The sequence below is a fragment of the Megalobrama amblycephala genome, linkage group LG11, assembly GCF_018812025.1.
Source record: "Megalobrama amblycephala isolate DHTTF-2021 linkage group LG11, ASM1881202v1, whole genome shotgun sequence".
Lineage (NCBI taxonomy): Eukaryota > Metazoa > Chordata > Actinopteri > Cypriniformes > Xenocyprididae > Megalobrama > Megalobrama amblycephala.
The window spans coordinates 4,445,939-4,466,202 of NC_063054.1; the positions used below are offsets into that span (position 1 = coordinate 4,445,939).

At 38.3% G+C, this 20,264-nt stretch overlaps 1 protein-coding gene across 1 annotated transcript in view; it reads right to left on the reverse strand.

The window, feature by feature from the left end:
* LOC125278962 (rho guanine nucleotide exchange factor TIAM2) overlaps window positions 1-12,420 on the reverse strand; it is a 63,913-nt gene extending 51,493 nt beyond the window's left edge. Inside the window, exon 1 of the mRNA XM_048208405.1 lies at window positions 12,127-12,420. The gene's annotated coding sequence lies outside the window, so the exon portion shown is untranslated. The remainder of the gene's footprint in view (window positions 1-12,126) is intronic.
* Window positions 12,421-20,264: the final 7,844 nt, after the last annotated feature.

The window sequence follows — 20,264 nt, forward strand, 5'->3', positions numbered from 1 at the left end:
TTTTGTGTGATTATCTTCAGAGAAACCTAGTCCAATTCCAAAATGGCTATAATGAATGTGATAGCTAGGAGGTTAAACAGAAGCAAAGGTATTGACTACTTAAACTCAAACTAATCTTGCATTCTGTCACATTTGCACCTTTTCACTTAAGTGGTTAGACTGGGTTTGATTCAGACTCCAGAATCAGCAAATTCACCTCAATCCACACATGCCAAAAAATTAAAAAGGGGGTTCAGGTTTGCCAAGGACAATGTCAGCCCTGTTTGATTTGGACTAAGGTGAATTCCCTTTCACCATGTGTTGACTTTCCACATCAGATCCCTGCTGGATGTTCAATGGCTCTTTGGCTTCCAGAACTGTGGGTGTTCGGCTGAAAGTCAGGCACGTGCTTGAGCTGGATTTCTTTTTCATACTGGTGTTGAATGAGTAACGGTGTCAGATTTTATTCTAAATACAGCTTAGGTTTTAGTTCAGCATACTTTCTGTACATTTCTATTTTCTCAAATGCAAGACCTCTGTACACCCAACAATGAAAACTCTGTCATCATTTACTCATGCTCATGTTGTTCCAAACCTGTAAGACTTTCGTTCATCTTCAAAATGCAGATATTAATGATTTCTGTCCCTCCATTGACAGCTACGCAACTATCACTTTGACGCTTCAAAAGAGATTCATAAAGAGATTGTGAAACTAATCCATATGAATTCGAAGCAGTTAAGTCCAAATTTTCTGAAGAGACTTTATATAATATAATGAACAGATTTAATTTAGGCTTTTATTCACATAAACATTTCATCAATTGCACACATTGTGTTATGCTGGACGTTTGAGCTTCCGCAAGAACCAATGAAGTTCTTTCTTGTGTGTTATGCAGCACAAACGTGCTTTTTGAGCTTCCGCAAGAACCAGTGAGGTTTGTTCTCGTGTTATGCAACATGTTTGAGCTTCTGCAAGAACCAATGAGGTTCATACACAGCACATTTGAGCTTCTGGAAGAACCAATGAGGTTCATGCGCAGCACGTTTGAGCTTCTGGAAGAACCAATGAGGTTCATACGCAGCACGTTTGAGCTTCTGGAAGAACCAAGGAAGTTAATTCTTGTGTATTACGCAGCACAAACGTGCTGTTTGAGCTTCCGCAAGAACCAGTGAGGTTTGTTCTCGTGTTAAGCAGCATGTTTGAGCTTCTGCAAGAACCAATGAGGTTCATGCGCAGCACGTTTGAGCTTCTGGAAGAACCAATGAGGTTCATACGCAGCACGTTTGAGCTTCTGGAAGAACCAAGGAAGTTAATTCTTGTGTATTACGCAGCACAAACGTGCTGTTTGAGCTTCCGCAAGAACCAGTGAGGTTTGTTCTCGTGTTAAGCAGCATGTTTGTTTGAGCTTCTGCAAGAACCAATGAGGTTCATACGCAGCACGTTTGAGCTTCTGGAAGAACCAATGATGTTCATACGCAGCACGTTTGAGCTTCCGGAAGAACCAATGAAGTTAATTCTTGTGTGTTACGCAGCACAAACGTGTTGTTTGACCTTCCGCAAAAACCAGTGAGGTTTGTTCTCGTGTTACGCAGCATATTTGAGTTTCCACAAGAACCAATGAGGTTCATACTGCGCACGTTTGAGCTTCCGGAAGAACCAATGAGGTTCATACACAGCACGTTTGATATCCGGAGACTAATGAGGTTCATTCTCATGTTATGCAGCACGTTTGAGCTTCCACAATAATCAGTGAGGTTCATTCTCATGTTACACAGCACGCATTAGTTTTACAGCCTCTTTTATTAACTTTTTGAAGCATCAAAGTGGTAGTTGTATAGACCATCAATGAAGTGAAAGAAATCTCTCAGATTGCATTAAAAATATCTTTATTTGCGAAAATGAATTAAAGTCTTATGGGTTTGTAATGACATTTGTGAGTAACTGATGACATTTTTTTTTTTTTCCAATTTTTGGGTGAAACCTTTAAGGCCGTGCATTTACCAAATTGTTTTTAGTCAGCTGAAAACAACAGGTGCTCTTCTAAAAATACCTTGCTGCGGGCACTTGAGAGTGCTTCGGTGGCGTAGCTTTTTTTTTTCTTTTTTTTTTTCACTTGAGACGCTTAAGTTGCTATGATATGGAATTTCATAATATGGTATCTGATTGTGCAAATAGTTTGTTTCCGAATATAAAAATGTTCATACAATGTAGTATTTGCTCTGGCTCTTTTTTAAAATTATTTTGTTCCATTGTTATGCTTGTTGTTGTTGTCTGTTGCCATTGTACAAGCAGGATGTGGCAGTTGGTCGGTGTGGTATTTGTCCCGCCCCTTCTCCTCCACTGTGATTGGATGGCTGGGTAAAAAGTGACAATGACGAGCGCTGATTTTTACCCTAAATTTAACATTTTTCAACTCTCTGTGTCTGGAAAAAAAATGCTCAGAAAAAAAAGTGCTCAGAACTCAGCTTGAAATAGACATTCAATGCCTCGTCATGCTACTGCCGTTAAAGGTGCCATCGAACGTTTTTTTACAAGATGTAATATAAGTCTAAGGTGTCCCCTGAATGTGTCTGTGAAGTTTCAGCTCAAAATACCCCATTTTTTTTTAATTAATTTTTTTAACTGCCTATTTTGGGGCATAATTAGAAATGCACCGATCAGGCTGCGGCCCCTTTAATCGCTCGCGCTCTCCGCCCCCTCCCGAGCTCTCGACTCTATCATTGCATAAACAAAGTTCACACAGCTAATATAACACTCAAAATGGATCTTTACAAAGTGTTCGTCATGCATGCTGCATGCATACATCGGATTATGTGAGTATTGTATTTATTTGGATGTTTACATTTGATTCTGAATGAATTTGAGGCTGTGCTCCGTGGCTAATGGCTAATGCTACACTGTTTTATAAAGAATGAAGTTGTGTTTATGAATTATACAGACTGCAAGTGTTTAATAATGAAAATAACGACGGCTCTTGTCTCCGTGAATACAGTAAGAAACGATGGTAACTTTAACCACATTTAACAGTACATTAGCAACATGCTAACGAAACATTTAGAAAGACAGTTTACAAATATCACTAAAAATATCATGATATCATGGATCATGTCAGTTATTATTGCTCCATCTGCCATTTTTCACTATTGTTCTTGCTTGCTTACCTAGTCTGATGATTCAGCTGTGCACAGATCCAGACATTAATACTGGCTGCTCTTGTGTAATGCCTTGAACATGGGCTGGCATATGCAAATATTGGGGGCATACATATTAATGATCCCGACTGTTACGTAACAGTCTGGTGTTATGTTGAGATTCGCCTGTTCTTCAGAGGTCTTTTAAACAAATGAGATTTATATAAGAAGGAGGAAACAATGGAGTTTGATACTCACTGTATGTCATTTCCATGTACTGAACTCTTGTTATTGAACTATGCCAAGATAAATTCAATTTTTAATTCTAGGGCACCTTTAAATATGTGGTGCTCCCATTGAAACCAATTGAAAAAACACGCTGCCCTTAAGCAAAAATGCTTTGGTGGACACACAGGCTTAAACATAATTTTTATACTAATATTTCAGACGGTTTTCAGCCTTAAAAGGTGCACTTTAGACATTTTTAATATATTTTAAGGACCCGCAGGAAACACATTCCGTTAGGAAGTGCAAATCTAGTTTAAGATGTATTACATGTAATGTGTAAACATCAATTCAGATTTCAAAGATCATAATGCACTCAACTCAATTACCCAAATTTTCAGTCACAAGTTTGAAAAGCCAGTCTGTTCTAAGAACAGACCTCTATAAATTTTGGCAGCGCTGGTCCGAGGGCATGTGGTGACACTAATTGAGTTGAGCTGGGCTAAAATAAGCTGTGAAGATGTTATCACGCCTACTCCAGTGTTGTACCGTCTTCATGGCCTTTGTGCAATTACATGCTTCTGCTGGGCCCCAACAAGCGGCCCAATGTTGATATTGAGCCAGGCTTAGCAAAAAACAACAAATCTCAAGGAGCACCAATGCCTATCGCATTCCTCCATCACAAAGAAAGTGGGTTTCTGCACACGAAAATGGGGTTTAATTAGGGAGAAAATCCAGTGAAAATTCCATACGGCAGCAGTTCAGACAGCCGGGAACAGAGGGTCCTTCTTCCAGCCCACAGCACAAAGACATCAAGGCACTTTAGAGGGTGGATTAGGGCTGAGAGCCCGCAATGACTAGCGGTGGAAAAATGAAAACAGGAGAGACACGTGACGCAGGTCCAGTCTTTATTCTCTCTCTGTTACTCTCCTCTCTCGTTTTCTATGATAAAAGTTAAACGGCATGGCACTAATTGCCTTTTCCAAAGCAAAACAAACACAAACAGCTGGCTAACGCAGAAAACATTTCACACAAAAGGCCATGAGACATTTGCCAATTCAGTCTAACCAGTAAGTTAATTATCCCCACATCAACAAATGTTGCCTGACAAGAAAATCTATAAATCTATAAATTACGCCTTGACCATCTTTTAATTTCATAGGCCATAAAGCAAGCTGCAGTGGAAAAAGTGCACAACACATTTTACTGATATTTTCTTGTACATATAACATAAATGGTATTGTCTTACATATAAAAGTCAAGTATTTTAATTCCACAAAACAGCTTATCCTAAACAGAAAGTTGCTGTTAAACTTAAAATACTTCATAGAGTGTGCGTGGATGACAATCAAACAGAATGCATCAAACAGGGCAAGTCGAATATTACAGACTAAAATATTCATTAAATAATTGTTGTTGGACATCAAATTTAGTTTAGTGTATTTTTATAAGAACAGTAACTGTAAGGCGATTATAACAAAGACTCCCTTACATTTACAGGGCATTACTATGTTCAGTAGAAGTTGTGTGTGTTCCCACATAACATTTTACTTCTTACCAACTCTAACCTGTTAGCCTGGTTTGATTTTACTTATCATTAATAATTTAGTGATTTAAACGGTCCCGCTGCTTCTACTATGGATTAACAGTTCTTTGTTTGTTTTGTTTCCATAATGTGATCTATTGTAACATTTATATTTAAATTTTATTTGTTTGTAAAAAGTATACTTTTAAAAACTGATAATATATTAATGAAATAAAGGTCACTTAAGTTACTTACAGAGAGTCCATTTTCATGACACTTAAAGGTTTCTTAAAGGTTCAATATGTACGAATTTTGCAGTAAAATATCCAAAAAACACTAGGCCAGTATTATATATTTTGTTCACTTGAGTACTTACAATATCCCAGATGTTTCCAACTATTTGTAAATCGTGAGAAAATTGCAATTTTAACCAAGGCTCCGGGATGTCACCGCCTGCCAATTGCGCCATACCCGTGTTACCCTCGGTTTTCGGTTTTATTTTGTAGAAACCATGGAAACACCAAAGACGCTTTAATATATTACATTTTAATAGACAAGGGAACAACTTTTTTGATATATTTATAGACAGAAAATGAATTATTGTTATATAGCTCAACACGTTTAGTCTTATTGTTTAAATCCAATTTTCTTGATTTTTTGTGAGTACCATGCTTTACCATGCCTCAGAGAAAAACACTATTTTGTCAAGTAGCTAACATAGCATAATCAGATGCAGCTTTATTTTTAGTAACAGTAATACAGAATTTTCTCCATCATACAATATGTTTTAAAATTAATTGCATGCCATTTATCAACACAAGCCATCCAGCATTTAATGTAATATTCTAAAATCAATCTAGCTTACTGCAGTGTGTCTCGAACAAGTGTCACACAGCAGCGAACGCTCAGAGTAATGCTATAACATCATTTTCAACACACTCAAATGTATCTAATATGATAAACAGAGCTGCGTTACCGCATACTCATGACCGGAAAAGCGGAAGCAGCGCCGGCGACTGTGGCATAATAAAAGTTCCGTGTTGCATTCGTCTCTCGTTAACAATCGCTCCAGCGGCCTCGTTCAGCTCCCACAACACTCGGTTCTGCTCTGCTTCATACTACAGTAACGTTAATAATCACATCCATGAACATGATTTCTTCCCGAGTCCTATCCCGATTATTTTCCACCAGCTGTGAGGTGAAGACCACATGTCCCAAGATTCCGCGCTCAAACTTAGCGTCATCAAGCTACGCCTTTGTTTTGAATAGGCCTCTAGTGACCTCTAGCGGACAGAAAATCCTACATATTGCACCTTTAAAGTGTACACTTTAGTACACTTTTAAAAAGTGCACTTTGTAATAATGTCATATTAAAAGTTTTTTTCTTTATAGAACATTTTAAATTATTGTTTTAATCATCTTTTGTCACGCTATAAATAAGCATGTGTAGCATAAAGCACATGTGAAGTACTTATATAGTGTTAAAGCTAATATATGTACTAAATTGCAGCATAATCATTAGGAATGTATAATTACAAATATATTTAAACACATGCCCATAAGATAAATCCTTTTCAGTACATTCTGCACTTTAGCTTATTTCAATCATCAAAGTTTCTTCTCTCCAAATTAAATTTTCTGGCAACAATCTTGCCCAAATATAGACTAATTAGGCGTGTTTGTGCTATAAAATCAATAAGACAATGACAATAAAACCCACTGCCCTTGTGGTCTGTAATTTGACCTTTGCAGCTGAGAGCTCACAATGCTTTATTATTATTCGAACGGAAGGGCGGCATGAACTATGCAGCTCAAAATGTCAGTAAAATATGCTACTACAAACAAACAAGATATACCAACATAATCCTCTGTTACAAATGTAACAAATGTACACATCGTAAAGAAAAGTGATTATACTTATATGATGCTAACATGGTTATTCCTGACCTTTCAAGTAGTTTCTGTTCATTGGGACAGTTTTGACTGGCACAGTGTTTCTTAACTGGTGGTGTATGAACCAAAAACTGGCTGCAGGTCTGTTCTGATGATAGGGTCATGAACAGCAGGGAAACAATATTAAATGCTAATAAAATGATTTATAAAAGCACTCATGTTTAGGATAGCAAAATAAATTGACTTATCAACTCTTTCCCCACCAGCGTTTCTGAAAAAAGTTGCCAGCACTAGCATTTTTAATCATTTTTCACTTTTATGGCCCCCCAGAATATTTTGTTGTATGAAGAGCCTGCTTAAAAAAAAATAAATAAATAAAAATATTCTTGCTTCATGCATTCATGGGTAAGTCTTATAAAAAAGCAACATTTTGAACAAAAAACTGAGAAAATTGCGTTTTTGTCAAAGACTATGTCTGGATCGGATTCAGAACGATAATCAAACATAGACCGATAAGATCGAGTCCATCAACACCCCCAAAGCTTCACAGCCGTTACCTGTTCAAGGGTTTGACATTTCGTTCAGTAATGTTACGCAGTTTTGTTTTATATGCTGTTGAATGGTTGATGATCGCGTACATGTGCATTAGCAATGCTTCTATCGCTAGTTTCTGCTTCTTCTTCGCTTGTTTTTGGAGATTCTGTACTCTTTCAGAAGATGCATATTAGTGCCCCCTACTGTATAACAGTGAAAATATGGAGGGGATGTGTTGTGTCATAAATGATGGGAACTCAGGGCTCTATCATACACGCGGTGCAATGTGGTGCCAGGCGCGACACAAATGTTTTTTGCTAGTTTCAGCCCGACGCAGTTATTATTTTCACGTTCTGCGCCACGTTGTTTAAATAGCAAATGTATTTGCGCCCATTTGTGTGCCCATGGGTGTGCTGGTCTGAAAACGAGGTGTGTTCAGGCACATTTGTTGGCGCGTTACTATTTTGAGGCAACTGAAATAGACTGCGCCATTGACCAACTGAAATCTGGTCTAAAGTCAATGGCGCAATATTTGTTAAGTTACTTAAAGAGTGTGTTAGTAATGCGCGCCTATATGCGGGTGCACAATGCACATACACTCTGCTTATTACACACACAGTGGCACGCAGCAGAACAAAAACATGCCAAATATTAAAAATAAAAGAATTACAATGTAAAAGATTATTATTGTGTGCATAAAGAAAAAAATGCTTTGTTGGAATCCGGCTTCTCCCATAGATGGTCTGCTCACGTGCTTTAACCTCGCACACAAACAGATCCGTTTCCTCACTAGAGAAGCGTTCACTTTTTCCGCTCGCAAATTCCGCCATGTAAATAGCGAATCCGCCATGGCATGAGCGCAACTGGCTTTTAAAGGGAATGGGAGATGATACTCTGATTGGTCTATTGCCCAAAACACACCCATTACTTGTTAAGAGAATAGGGAAAGTGCTTTTAGACCATGTGCCGGGCGTGCCGACCATTTTTCCCATCCTTAAACTAGCAAAAGTGGATTCAGACACGCACTAAGCGTACTTGCACCGTGCACTTTAGGCCATGTGCTTAGATCATTAAAATATAAATATAAATTTTTTGTCACTTTTGTACAATTTTGGTACATTGGGTTGCCAATTGATGTCCAATGTAAAAATCTGGGTCGAAAACCATAATCAGAACTGATGGATTAGCAGACCGCGCATGCATAACTAGCAAGGTCATTTTTCAAACAGTAATAATCATTACCATACACTGCGCTTGCTTGGTTGACACTCATTGGAACACACTGGCTTGTTGACTGAAACTTTGGATGGAGATCAGATGCACAAAGACATTACAAGCCCAAATGACGCCTGGACAGAATTCAACTTCTGAAACATTGGACTAACCTCACCATTACGTTTCTACACTGCAGCCCCATGTGCTTACAATTTACCAACAATTATCAGGTGCATTAGCATCACTGAATAAACTTGGCATGCTGCTGTCAGTCTGTCAGATGTCCAGGTGCAGGTACCTGGCTCTTACGCTCAATTGAAATCAAACAACAGAGCTAATTTGTCACAATCAAGAGATGGAATCAAACCGCTTGTCAGCACTAAATTTAGTGTGTAGTAACTGCAGTAGGCATGAGGCCAAAAGGGAAATGAGATGCATTGCGATCTGTTAAAGGCACGCCAGAACCAATGACATTCACTGATGTCATACTTGGCTTAATGCATTATAAGGAGGCAAGTGTGAATATGCGCAAGTGTGATTGAGATTTGAGAGCCACACCAGAAGGCAAGATTTTCAGGTCACTTGGGGTGCTTTCATACTGCCCCTGTCCCAAATGGCACCCTAAATACTCACGGTTTTCCTACGAGTTGGCACTTTCTTGACATAACGGCGCTTTGACTGTTGAGAAGAAGTCTTCTGTGAAGCTCGCACCAGTGCGAGCTCAGCAAAAGTGCGCATCGAGGGCACATACTGACCGCAAAGCACACTTCTAGAACCTAAAATGACAAATAGGACACCCTACTATCTCATGGACTTAACGGACACGTGCACGCAGCAGTTATTGTAAGTCCACAAGACCGAAAGTGCTTATGAAGTGTGCCATTTGGGACAGGGCCATTGGCATTTCGAAACACGCACGGTTCGCATGAAAAATTGGTAATGTGAAAACTGTCATGTGGACCCGGGAGCGCACCAGGGTACCAATCCCGAGACTACCTGTAGGAGGTGGTCTGAGTTCGGTTTCACTGGAACTGTGGCACGATTCGTGTGAATGTGAAAGCAACTCAGATGGCCCTGTTTACGCATGGTATTAAGGAGCATTTTCATCAATCCGATCACAAGTGGACGACACTAAGTACAGGTGTAAACAGGGTCTAAAACATCTTGAGCTTGTCCACTTCCAAAGGTGTTTGAAAACACATTCGACCGGATTGCTTTCATAGTGAAATGCTCATGTGGTTGAATGCGTTTGAACAGCCGCAAAAGAACGCCTACTGACCTATTGTGGAAGCATCATGGGAAGCACGCTAGCCAGACGGGATTTAAACTTTGTCGGCTGAAGACCCAAAATTTGGTTTGAAGACAAAAACCGTACCAAGCACAATGTTCTCTCATCATTCCTGATTTCTAACATGCACTCACTTCTTTTGGCATGGTCTTGTGGCTATAAGAGCAGAAACGAACGCTGCTGCTCTCCATTTGTTTTTCCGTCGTCTCCGGGCACGCTCATATGTAAATTGCGAGAGCTTATTTTGTCTATTAGATCGAAAGATCTGAAAAAACATACATTTACCCACCCATAGACCCTCCCCTTGAAGAAATCAGACAGAAGAAGTTGAAAGAGGATAAAAGAGAATGATGTATAAAAAAAACAGGTGTCTCTCCCTCGTCTACTTGTGATCCGATCAACCAAAATGCATCTTAATACCAGGTGTAAATCACTGATCTGATGATCGATTATCCGTTCCTCATACAAAGCTACCATATGAATTGGAATAACATGCTTGAGGTGTATATTTATGTTATTTTTATAGAGCTTGACAGCACCTGGTTACCATCTTTTCACATCCTTTTAACCTTTAGGACCGAAAACATCACAGACAGTTAAGTTTAGTTAAGCAGACTAAACATTTTTGGATGAGAAAGCCAAATATAGTGTTTCAGATGCATACCGTCATAGGCAGAACTCCAATTACAGCTCATTATATATCAGCATGCGCATTGCATTATGATGTGGCCGCTCTGATCAAAAAGCCGGTACGGTTGGATGCCGGAGGAGTGTGTGGTGGTGATTATGGGGTAGTGTTTCCATGACAGAGGCACTCTGGTATAAACCTTCTGCTGCTGCTGAAGACGCTCGCTCTACCAAATCCATGGCTTTATTTGTCTGCAGCTGATGCTTTGAGCCCTATTCACCTCAGCTGCACTTAGGGAATCCAGCTGGTCTCTGGATGCTCTTTGAGACCCTGAGATCCATAGCAAACACTATGAGGCGGTGACAACAAAGAAGCACACACACCCTGCGGATGGGGGTGGTTAAGGCTCTTGAAGACACAATAAGATGCATGAGGACTCTTAGGAGCAACATGCGGTGGATTTCGCACAGTGTAAATCATTAATAGGTTTGTCCTATTAATTTAAGGTCCCTGTTTTTAAAGAACATATGGGTGGAGATTATACTGCTCAGCATCGCTACTTAGACCTTAACTAGCTATCATTAAAGCAAATGGAGGAAAATCTCATTAACTTCATTTTATTCAATACTAAGACAATTGGGAGGGGACCTATAACATATTAATCTGCGCTCTCAGTACTCTTTCTGCATATCTTCAGATTGTACTTTGTCAACGGTAGAAAGGTTCTTCATCAAATTTAGTGGATACCAAATTTGACTGACCAAACGTTTCCAAACAGGTTTCGTGAATACTCCCTTTGGCCACTGGCTGGGCAAACAGATGGTGCCGCCCCAAACTTACACATTGGTTGAGGCAATGTTGATATGTTGTGTTTGGTCAGGATGCTCAAAGTAACATTTAAAGTCACCATGTAATCAAAATTGACAATTCTTATTGCATTATTTATTAAATGATTTATCCATGCCCATTATTCCAAAAAAAAAATTATTGAATGTGCCCTCACTGAGTTTAATTATCTCATTATCTCTTTTGCAGCAACATCTCTTCTCTGTTGACGTTTATACTGGCGCGAGGGCGGGACAACCTGTCACTCGCATGAAATCGACCAATAGCAAATCACGACCAATCAATTCCCTATGGACAAAATCAAGTCCCGTATCTATGCTAAGCATCTTTTTGGAAATTTTATGGTGTAGGTGTCTTTCTTTAAAATATAAGATATTTCGTTATCTAATGAATGACATATCATACTTTTTAACTTTTGCTTTAGTATCCCAATATTTTGGGGTCACTGTGTTATTACTGTGCAATATTCTTACAGTAAACAGAGAAAAAGAAGAAACAGACATGAAAAATAAGAGCTCAGTATTGTTGTTTGTACAGAGAAAGAGCGAGGTTGGTAGCAAAATGATAATGTATATAGGCTTCTAACAATGATGCTACTTTACAAGGTCCTGTGAAGCCTGACGCGTACTGTTTCATAATATTGTGGCATGCCATGCTGTGATACATCAGTTAGTATCCTTACTAATGGTAAGGATAATATACAAACTGAAATATAATCTTATTTTCGACAACAACACAAAAAAATGTGCGTAATATAAAAGTGTTGTTCGCTCAACTTTGACAGCTTCAATTTCATGCTTTATGCTGCGTCTGAACCAAAGAGCAAACGCACTTCAGAAATATTAAAAGTTATCCACTCACCGCAGCTGAAATGATGACAACTATAAGACAATATTATCTTTAGAAAACAAAATCCTTAAATATGGCATTATCTTCCAGGACAAGTACACGTCGTTCCCTCCTCGAGCGTAGAATGCCAAATGACCATCATGAGCCAAAGCGCGCGCTGAAACCACACCTCCACCCTCTCCAAACTCTCTGTAAAACAGCCCACTGAATAACATTGAGTTGTTATTCGCATTCCTGTTGATAGTGTTCACTTGTTATCCAGCTTTAATGCAGTTCACGTGAATGTTACTTCACGCACTGTTTCTTTCTTCAGTGTTTCAGCGACATTCGATTGTTCTTTGTCGGATCTTTTCAATGAATCTGACGAATCGGTTCACAAGTTCAGACTTATCTCGAATTAATACCGTTTCTTTAAGAAGCGATGAATGAGCTATATTCAATTTTATTTGTAGTGGTCCGAGAGGGATTGTCTGAAATCAAACTTGACAATTCTTATTTTTATGAATATTACAGCACTTATTATAAATGATTTATCCGTGCACTGTACATCATTATTTTTTAAATCATGTGTCCTCGTAATCTTTAATCAAAACCTCTTCCCCTCCTTCTTGCAGCAACATCTCTTCTCTGCTGACGTGTTTACTGGCAAGAGGGCGGGGCAACCTGTCACTCACATGAGATCAACCAATAGCAAACCACAATCCAATCCATTTCTGATGGGTAAAATCAATTTCCGCCCTATTTTTTTGTTTGTTTGTTTGTTCCGGAAGCTGTTTCACTCAGATATGTCAGTCACAAAATAGACCAATTGTTGTTTGCAAACAGCAATGACGGGTTTTTTTTGTGGGCGGAGCCTACTTGGTTGCAGAAAATGACAGTTGAGCAGTAGCAGTCTATGGAAGCCACGAAATAAAAGAATAAAAAAGTTAATTTCGAGTTTATATCTTACAATTCTGACTTGTATTTATCGCAAATCTGAGTTTATATCTCACATTTCTTACAAGGAAAAACAGAATTGTGAGACATACTAGTTATTCTGTCTTTTTTCCTCAGAATTGCAAGTTTATCCCGCAATTCTGACTTTTTTCCCCCTCAGAATTGTGAAATAAACTCACAATTACGAGTTATAAAGTCCAAACTTGAAACGCAAATGCAAGAAAAATGTCAGAATTGTGAAATAAAAATGTTATAGGCTGGGTTTAAAAGTTATCTATGTAAAATGTTATATAGGTTTAAATATTATTTCATGTTGTAACTGCTATGTATGTATGTTCTCTGAACTGCATATGTGAATATTATGTAGACTTACTGTTTACATCAAATTCCTGCTTTAATAGTAGACTAATCCTTGCAAGTCTCATCAGTCCAGTCTGTGACTTGCAACATAAACGTCTCCGTTTAGCTTCAAAGGGTGTTTTCAACGACGGTATTCTATAAAAATGAAGACTATATTTTTTTTGCATTCCAATTCCAACATCCAGAGGCACAACAAAACATTTTTCTCTTATTCTGAGGATTTTGCACATTTTCCTCCAATTGCTACTGGTATTTTTCTGCAATCATTATGCGCGCACAGTGGCGTAACTGTGACGTCTGCTCCAAAGGGCCTATTGCCCGCTCACAGTAAGCCACCGGGGTACGGGCTTGGGCCCGCCATCGCTGCTCGCAGAATTTTTTTTTTTTTTTTTTTTTTTTTTTTTTTTTTTCCGTCTTCCGGGGCTTTTTGGGGGCCTTAACATGCCAAAAACTCTTGAAAATTGGCACAACATTGGAATCCGCGGCCAACAGGGCCGGGCAGAAGCTGGTACCCGGGCGTGGCAGGGGGCTCAACAGCCCCCCTTGAAAAAGGTCTGAAAATTTGGTCCAATTTAAACACGCTTGCACGTATTAGTCTGATACACATATAGCCTCATCGGAAATTTCGGTCTAAGTTAAACAAACAGGAAGTAGCTATTAAGGGTTGTTTGAAAAACGCATGCTCTGGAATTTGATATACTCCTCCTAGACGATTAATCCGATCGAAAACTCGGTCAGCATGAAGTCAAACACTGATGATTAAAAATTGCCAGGGGATTTTTGATATCTCGAACGGTTTGTCCGTGGCGATGCAACAATTTATGGCGAGAAAAAGGAAACAGGAAATGTGTTATAACGTCTGCATACATATATTGATCTTTATGAAACTTCAAAGTGTGTTCGTTTAGGAGTCTGATCACATTTTGACTATTGTGAGTCAAAGTTATAGCGCCACCAACTGGCAGCAGGAAGTGTATCACTTTTTGAAATGTTTTGAGATCACCCTCTTATTTTTACCTGATTTGCTTCAAACTTCATCAGTGTAATGTCAATACACAGCAGATGTAGACTATGCGATTTTTGAATTTAAATATTGTTGCTGGCACAGGTCAAACTGTAATAATATTCTTGATGTTTTTGAGGCTCTTAACATGCTTCAAATTGCATGAAACTCGACACACACATCAATATTGTCAACCAGTAGACATGGACAAAGCCATAGAAATGGGCTGGTGGAGGGGCTCAGTAGCGCCACCTTTTGACAAAAGTGGGGGGGTTTGTTTTTCCTAAGTCACCAAACTTGGTACACATATTGTTCTCACAAGCCGGACAATTTTCAATTTACATTCATTAGCTCCGACAACAGGAAGTCACATTTTGGTTTGAATGTTAATTTTTTGAAAAAACAGGCTATGAATTTTATACTACTACTCCTACAGGGTTTATCCAATTTACACCAAGCTTTTTTAACTTGTTGCTAACACATTGAAGTTGTTTAATTGCAAACGGATTTTGGATATCTCAAACGGTTTGGCCGTGGCGAGGCAACGAATTTATGGCAAGAAAAGGGAAACAAAGTGTTATAACTTCTGCATACATTAATTGTTTTGATGAAACTTCGGCTTATCTTCGTTGTACAAGGCTGATCACATGGATGTGACTATTGTGATTCAAAGTCATAGCGCCACCAACTGGAAGCAGAAAATGTGTCACTTTCAGCATACATTGAATCACCCTCTTATTTTTACCTGATTTGCTTCAAAATTCATCAGAATAATGTTAAAACTTGGCACATGTAATCCTTTGAAAATGGGCAGGGAGGAGGGGCTCTATAGCGGCACCTTGTAGTGCAGTAAATGTGGAGTGAATTTGACATAGTCCTTTGATGTTTAACCGTTTTAAGTGCCTATTGCCCGCTTGCACAGTTGCCCTGAAGCCACCGGGGTGGCGGTGCCACCGGGCTTGGGCCCGCCATCGCTGCTCGCAGCTATATTTTCAAGTTGTAACTGCTATGTATGTATGTTCTCTGAACTGCATATGTGAATATTATGTAGACTTACTGATTACATCAAATTCCTGCTTTAAAAGTAGACTAATCCTTGCAAGTCTCATCAGTCCAGTCTGTGACTTGCAACATAAACGTCTCCGTTTAGCTTCAAAGGGTGTTTTCAATGACGGTATTCTATAAAAATGAAGACTATATTTTTTTGCATTCCGATTCCAACATCCAGAGGCACAACAAAACATTTTTCTCTTATTCTGAGGATTTTGCACATTTTCCTCCAATTGCTACTGCTATTTTTCTGCAATCATTATGCGCGCACAGTGGCGTAACTGTGACGTCTGCTCCAAAGGGGTCTATAAGGAAGAAAAGGCCATCACAATTTCCATTTCATGCCGACTTTAATTGCAAAATAGCATAAATGGTACAAATAAAAATAGTAAGCTACTGGAAATATGGAAATGACTTGATCGTATGCCAGTGTACACAACACAACTTTTTTTTTTACTGTTTTAAAGCAATATTTCACCCAAAAACTGAAAAGTCTGCGATAATTTACTCACCCTCATGTCATTTCAAATTTGTATGACTATGACCTACTTTCTTATGTGAAACACACACACACACACACACACACAAATATTAGTAAAGAACAACTTAAATTTCAATCTATTTCCTTACACAGTGCTATTGTGACCTATGAAGACTTCAAGAACATCTAGCATTAAAACTCATTCACTCTTGTTTTATTGAAAAAATAGCATTAAAATTCTTTTAAATTTCTCCTTTGTCTTCAGTGGAAGCGAGAAAGTCATATGGTGTGATCTATTCCTTTAATGTCTTGTGTTCTTGAAGGCTGGCTGTGCAGAGACAGAACAATCCACACGTCTTTGTAAACGGACATCTAATGTGCTAACAAGAGAAGCCTGATTTCAATTTCTACAAGACACATTAAGTTCTCTCAAACAACTTCCAGACTGTTTTGTCCAAAACCCATGTAAACCCATTTAAGAATGTTAATGAAACTGCATTGCTGTCATGTCTGATGGTCAACAACAAATTCAAGTGAGATTTAAACTATTTTTAAAAGAGATGTACACAGAATTGTGGGATATTAGACCATGAAGTATACACAAAAGCAAATATTTTGTCTCTTGAAACAACCCTTTGACCTCTCGTCTCACAGAGATTCAAACCCAGTCAGCCAGCCAGACTATTAGTGTTCATGTTGTCCATGCTTGACTGGTTAAGTCTTTTGCTGCATGGTCCATTGTTATTTCTGCCTTTGCATTTCTCTTTCCATTGAGGTCAATGTCAGTTTAGAGGGTCGTCCTCAGTCACACAGAAACACGTGTGTTTTGTCCTAGCCTGCAGCCCTAACAGTGGCCGCTGATCACACAAACACCATTACCCACAACATTATTACCCCAGCCTTCCCGCTGGTTTGCCCGCATTGCAATCTGAGTGCAACATTTCACATCTTGCTGCTCCTTGTTAATGGTAATAGCGATTGCTCACACAACTCCGAATCATAGCCGAGGGGCCCAAGAGTTCTGAAGAGCAGAGAGACGTATAATCATATCATGCAATGGAAACAACATCAGAGACCTCATGGGAAACAAAGCGCCCGCAGTAGGTTTACCCAATCAACATTATTATTCATTTCACTCCACCGAGGCAGAAAGAAACTCATCATGAGCCTTATTGACACGGAGGATAAAGGAAGATTGGAGTTTGCACAGTAAAATTTGAAGACAGATTAAAGAGAAGTTTAATAAAGGCCTCAGAAGGGTGGAAATCAAAAACTGGTTCTTATTCAGAAACAGTTCCATGTTCTTAAAAAATGTCATGATGTTTGGTTCCATTAATAGTTCTTGAATGTATACATTGTGGACAAGTAATAAATTGACACGATAGAGAATTTTTTTTTCAGCTGAATTGTGAATTGTATGCATCGCCTAAAATGACAAAAATTGAGACTCACACACACACACAAAAATGTTTACTGAAGAAATTCCTTGTTTATGTGAATGACTTTTCATATTGTGTATATCTAAACTCTTTTGTATGTACATAGATGTTTCTTGTGCATACCATTATTTTTAGTTTTATTTAAAAAAAAAAAAATTTGATTGCGAAAAGAAAGACAACATAAGACAAAAGCAATAAACTGACATCATTATGTTGTCCTCACAAGATAAAAACATACCAAGCAACCAAAATGGTCAGATTTCTGAATTAATGGACTCTTTGGGTGTGGATCTTTTTAAAGAATCAGTCAAAAAGACTCATTTTTGAGTCTTTGAGTCTTAGATTTTTTTTGTCTAAAAATCATGTCTTACTTAAGCCTCAATGAAACTGGAAAAAAACTAAAGTATGGAAAGTTTAATAACAAGTCAAAATAACCTTTAACCCGATTTAAAATGTAGTTATGTTGGTATAAATGAATATATTTTGATTGATTCAGTATGTTAAATTATATTTTTGACCAGTTCATTTAGTTAATTTAGATGTTACCATTTTTTCAGTGTTCCCTATGTAGAGAAAATGGAAATGCTAAACATTTTGTGCTCCATTTGAGATGACTCCACCTTTCTAAAATGTCTACAGTAGATGGAAGAATACATAGTATTATTAGTAGTAAGTACTAAGTGTACAGTGAGTAGCACATAATTTAGGACACAACCACTGGCTGGTTGTTCTAGTTAAAGATACACATTTAGAACAGATCACCGACTCCTTAATGGTAAGTGAATTTGGAATTGGAACCATAATCGTTAAATTCCTTACAATTGCCTAGATAGAGTGAACATTACATTGGGAACAACTGAAAAAAAAGTGTATTATGGAACACACACAGCCAAAGACAAATGTTCATGGGAAAAAGAGATATTATAAGAAGTATGCTATATGGAGTCTCACCCTTAACCATGGAACTCTTCCCATATAATTACAGAGCTTCAACAACAATTCCCTGGAAAATGAACAAACCCATCACAGGCTTTTATATTTTAGTTAGAACGAGCAATAGATTCTCTTATATACTATTATGAGTCAAACCAGAAGAATGAGTCGCGAGTTGCTGCACTGTGGTTTACAGTGAGTCACAGCTCAAAACCACATTCCCTGTAAGGAATGCACAGGAACCTCAGCATCTCTCCAAAACCTACCTTCAGCAGGCCAATGAATAAGCTAATGTCACATCCACAGAATGAAGCCACATTGTAGGAGGAAGAACATACAGTACATTTATGAAGCTCTGGGTTGGGGTCAATGATGTGACAGGTTTTTATTTATTTTTATTTTTTTTCCCAAAGGCCTTCGTGCTGCAGTCCGCGATTTTTCCTCTTTCCCAAGGGTCTTATCTAGTGAAACAAACTATATGTCCTACACCTTCCATATTCAAATTAGAACGAACGCGGCGCCAGTTCCATTTTTCCGTAAGTTGAATAGGGAAGGTGTAGGACATACAGCGTAAGCTTTTTGAAGAATACGGAAGGCGGTCTGGCGGAAGCACTTGATCATCTGTGTTTATAAAGCATATACATTTTTTTTTGTTTTTGATGACCAATCGTTTCGCTAGATAAGACCCTTATTCCTTGTCTGGTATTGTTTAAAGCCATTTAAAGCTGCACTGAAACTAATTTTGACCTTCAACCGTTTGGGGTCTATTGAAGTCCACTAAAGAGAAAAATCCTGGAATGTTTTCATCAAAAACCTTAATTTCTTTTCAACTGAGAAAGAAGGACATGGACATCTTGGATGACATGAGGGTGAGTAAATTATCAGGAAATTTTAATTTGAAAGTGGACTAATCCTTTAACACTTAAAGGGTTAGTTCACCCAAAAATGAAATTAATGTCATTTATTACTCACCCTCATGTTGTTCCACACTCGTAAGACCTTCCTTAATCTTCGGAACACAAATTAAAATATTTTAGTTGAAATCCGATGGCTCCGTGAGGCCTCCATGGGGAGCAATGACATTTCCTCTCTCAAGATCCATTAATGTACTAAAAACATATTTAAATCAGTTCATGTGAGTACAGTGGTTCAATATTAATATTATAAAGCAATGAGAATATTTTTGGTGCGCCAAAAAAAAAAAAAAAAAAAAACGACTTATTTAGTGATGGCCAAATTCAAAACACTGCTTCAGGAAGCTTTGGAGCATTACGAATCAGCGTGTCAAATCTGTTGTTCGGAGCGCCAAAGTCACGTGATTTCAGCCGTTTGGCAGTTTGACACACAATCCGAATCATGATTCGATTAACCAATGCAAAAATATTTACATTGACATCTGTGGTGCAAGTCGGGAATCTAGAAGCACAGAAAAATTTTAAATGTCAAATATTGCCTTATTGTTTATATTTTATTTACACCTTTAATGCATTTTGAATGTACTTAAGTCACCTCTGTCTGTGATTATGATGTATGTAACAGCCACACTGTGCAGGAACCCTCCAAAACTTCCTCCCTGATATCCCGTTGTGAGCTCAGAACTTGTTAATCAATAGTATATGCTTTTGTTGAAGCCATCTGTTCACATCATTTCAGCTTATTTTTTAAAATAATCATGTTTAACAGCAGAATTCCTCATGAAAATGACATTACCCATGATGCTGTACCGAAAATTCCACCAAACAAATCACATTACTAAGCCCCGCCTCCACTCAATCACACCAGCTTGGACAACCTGATCCACTCAGTTAACTGAAGTAAACGCTATACAATGGCGGAAATATTGGTTTAATTCAGCCATATTTGAACCAGAAACTGATTCAGGAATTATACAGGGTTGTCTACAAGTCGATGTATCAGATCTGTAATGTGCTTTGACTTGATGACATTA